This window comes from Lolium perenne, chromosome 6, assembly GCF_019359855.2.
Source record: "Lolium perenne isolate Kyuss_39 chromosome 6, Kyuss_2.0, whole genome shotgun sequence".
NCBI classification, from domain to species: domain Eukaryota; kingdom Viridiplantae; phylum Streptophyta; class Magnoliopsida; order Poales; family Poaceae; genus Lolium; species Lolium perenne.
Window position 1 is genome coordinate 4,604,766 of NC_067249.2, and position 4,548 is coordinate 4,609,313.

The following is a 4,548-nucleotide window of genomic DNA, read 5'->3' on the forward strand; positions in this document are numbered from 1 at the left end:
AACTGTGAGCAATAGCCCAAGAAAAGTGCCATAAAACACGAAAACGACTAGTTTTGGCCATGCCTCGAAAAAATGAACCGAGTCTCACGAGACTTGTAAAACAGAAAAACCCTGAAACTGTGAGCAATAGCCCATGAAAATTGACATAAAACACGAAAACAGCGGGTTTTTTTTAACATGCCTCAAAAAATGTACCTTGTCTCAAGAGACATGTAAAACAGCAAAACCCTAGAACTGTGAGCAATAGCCCATGAAAATTGACATAAAACACGAAAACAACCAGTTTTGAACATGCCTCAAAAAATGTACTGGGTGTCATGAGACTTGTAAATTGACCAAAAACCCAAAAACTGTGAGCAATAGCCCATGAAAAGTGCCAAAAAACACGAGAACGACGAGTTTTTTGCCATGCCACAAAAAATGTACCTGGTCTCACGGGACTTGTAAAATGACCAAAAACCCTAAAATTGTGAGCAATAGCCCATGAAAAGTGCCATAAAACACGAGAACGATGAGTTTTTCGCCATGCCTCAAAAAATGTACCTGGTCTCACGGGACTTGTAAAACGACAAAAAACCCTAAAATTGTGAGCAATAGCCCATGAAAAGTGCCATAAAACACGAAATATGCGAGTTTTGGCATGCCTCGAAAAATGTATCGGGTCTCACGGGACTTGTAGAACAGCAAAACCTTTAAACTGTGAGCAATAGCCCATGAAAATTGACATAAAACACAAAAACAACGAGTTTTTGAACAAGCCTCAAAACATGTACCAGGTCTCTCGAAACTTTTAAAATGACCAAAAACTGTGAGCAATAGCCCATGAAAAGTGCCATAAAACACGAGAACAACGAGTTTTTCGCCATGCCTAAAAAAGTGAACTTGGTCTCACGGGACATAAAAAAACGACCAAAAACAATAAAACTGTGAGCAATAGCCCAAGAAAAGTGCCATAAAATACGAAAACGACTAGTTTTGGCCATGCCTCAAAAAAATGAACCGAGTCTCACGAGACTTGTAAAACAGAAAAACCCTTAAACTGTGAGCAATAGCCCATGAAAATTGACATAAAACACGAAAACAGCGGGTTTTTTTTAACATGCCTCAAAAAATGTACCTCGTCTCACGGGACTTGCAAAACAACAAAACCCTAGAACTGTGAGCAATAGCCCATGAAAATTGACATAAAACACGAAAACAACGAGTTTTTGAACATGCCTCAAAAAATGTACTGGGTCTCATGAGACATGTAAAACGACCAAAAACCCTAAAACTGTGAGCAATAGCCCATGAAAACTGCCATAAAACACGAAAATGACGAGTTTTGGCCATGCCTTGAAAAATGTATCGGGTCTCACGGGACTTGTGAAATAGAAAAACCCAAAAATTGTGAGTAGTAGCCCATGAAAAATAACCTTAAAACACGAAAACAACGAGTTTTTGAACATGCCTCAAAAAATGTACCGGGTCTCACGAGACTTGTAAAATGAGCAAAAACTAAAAAACTGTGAGCAATAGCCCCTGAAAAGTACCATTAAACACGAGAACGACGAGTTTTTCGCCATGTCTCAAAAAATGTACCTGGTCTCATGAGACTTGTAAAATAACCAAAAAACCCTGAAATTGTGAGCAATAGCCCATGAAAAGTGCCATAAAACCCGAAAACGATGAGTTTTGGCCATGCCTCGAAAAATTTATCGGGTCTCTCGGGACTTGTAAAACAACAAAACCCTAAAATTGTGAGCAATAGCCCATGAAAATTGACATAAAACACGAAAACAACGAGTTTTTGAACATGCCTCAAAAAATGTACCGGGTCTCATGAGACTTGTAAATTGACCAAAAACCCAAAAACTATGAGCAATAGCCCATGAAAAGTGCCAAAAAACACGAGAACGATGAACTTTTTGCCATGCCCCAAAAAATGTACCTGGTCTCACGGGACTTGTACAACAACCAAAAACCCTAAAATTATGAGCAATAGCCCACGAAAAGTGCCATAAAACACGAGAACGACGAGTCTTTCGCCATGCCTCAAAAAATGTACCTAGTCTCACGGGACTTGTAAAACAACAAAAAAACCCTAAAACTGTGAGCAATAGCCCATGAAAAGTGCCATAAAACACGAAATAGACGAGTTTTGGCATGCCTCGAAAAATGTATCGGGTCTCACGGGACTTGTAGAATAGCAAAACATTTAAACTGTGAGCAATAGCCCACGAAAATTGACATAAAACACAAAAACAACGAGTTCTTGAAGAAGCCTCAAAACATGTACCAGGTCTCATGAAACTTTTAAAACGACCAAAAAATGTGAGCAATAGCCCATGAAAAGTGCCATAAAACACGAGAACAACGAGTTTTTCGCCATGCCTCAAAAAATGTACTTGGTCTCACGGGAGATGAAAATCGACCAAAAACAATAAAACTGTGAGCAATAGCCCAAGAAAAGTGCCATAAAACACGAGAACGACGAGTTTTGGCCATGCCTCGAAAAAATGTACCGAGTCTCACGAGACTTGTAAAACAGAAAAACCCTTAAACTGTGAGCAATAGCCCATGAAACTTGACATTAAATACGAAAACAACGGGTTTTTTTAACATGCCTCAAAAAATGTACCTGGTCTCACGGGACTTGTAAAACAGCAAAACCCTAGAACTGTGAGCAATAGCCCATGAAAATTGACATAAAACACGAAAACAACGAGTTTTTGAACATGCCTCAAAAAATGTACTGGGTCTCACGAGACATGTAAAATGACAAAAAACCCTAAAACTGTGAGCAATAGCCCATGAAAACTGCCATAAAACACGAAAATGACGAGTTTTGGCCATGCCTTGAAAAATGTATCGGGTCTCACGGGACTTGTCAAACAGAAAAACCCTAAAATTGTGAGCAGTAGCCCATGAAAATTAACCTTAAAACACGTAAACAACGAGTTTTTGAACATGCCTTAAAAAATGTACCGGGTCTCACGAGACATGTAAAATGACCAAAAACTGAAAAATGTGAGCAATAGCCCATGAATAGTACCATTAAACACGAGAATGACGAGTTCTTCGCCATGTCTCAAAAAATGTACCTGGTCTCACGAGACTTGTAAAATAACCAAAAACCCTGAAATTGTGAGCAATAGACCATGAAAAGTGCCATCAAACACGAAAACGACGAGTTTTGGCCATGCCTCGAAAAATTTATCGGGTCTCACGGGACATGTAAACCAGCAAACCCCTAAAATTGTGAGCAGTAGCCCATGAAAATTGACATAAAACACGAAAACAACCAGTTTTGAACATGCCTCAAAAAATGTACTCATGAGACTTTTAAATTGACCAAAAACCCAAAAACTGTGAGCAATAGCCCATGAAAAATGCCAAAAAACATGAGAACGACGAGTTTTTTGCCATGCCTCAAAAAATGTACCTGGTCTCACGGGAGTTGTAAAACGACCAAAAACCCTAAAATTGTGAGCAATAGCCCATGAAAAGTGCCATAAAACACGAGAACAACGAGTTTTTCGCCATGCCTCAAAAAATGTACCTAGTCTCACGGGACTAGTAAAACAACAAAAACCCTAAAACTGTGAGCAATAGCCCATGAAAAGTGCCATAAAACACGAAATAGACGAGTTTTGTCATGCCTCAAAAAATGTATCGGGTCTCACGGGAATTGTAGAACAGCAAAACCTTTAAACTGTGAGCAATAGCCCATGAAAATTGACATAAAACACCAAAACAACGAGTTTTTGAACAAGCCTCAAAACATCTACCAGGTCTCACGAAACTTTTAAAACGACCAAAAACTGTGAGCAATAGCCCATGAAAAGTGCCATAAAACACGAGAACAACGAGTATTTTACCATGCCTCAAAAAATGTACTTGGTCTCGCGGGACATGAAAAACGACCAAAAACATGAGCTATAGCGCACATTTTCGGATCCCTAGGAGATTTCCAGCTACCGTGACCACCGATACATGGTTTGAGAGGCTTAACGAAAACTCGTGTTTTCATGTTTTTTGCCTTCAATTTTGTGGGCCATAGCTCATAGTTTTATGTTCTCGGGATGATTTCCAACTATGGTGACCACCGATACATATTTAGACTGGTGTCGCAAAAATTGGCCTTTTCCATGTTTTCAGCCCATTTTCGCACAGTTTTTGGTTCCCGAGACGATTTCTAGCAATCGTGAGCACCGATACATGGTTTGAGTGGCGTCACGAAAACTAGTATTTTTCATGTTTTCTGCTCATTTTCGCGGTCTATAGCGCAGAGTTTTCGATTCCCGAGACAATTTCTTGCGATCGTAACCACCGATACATGATTTGAGTGGCGTCGCCAAAACTTGTATTTTTCATATTTTTGGCCAATTTTCATGAGCTATAGAGCATATTTTTCGGTTTCCGGGACGATTTCAGCGACCGTGACCACCGACACATGGTTTGAGGGACATCACCAAAACTCGCTTTTTTCATGTGTTCTGCCCATTTTCGTGGGCTAGCACACAATTTTCGGTTCCCGAGACAATTTCTTACGATCGTAAACACCGA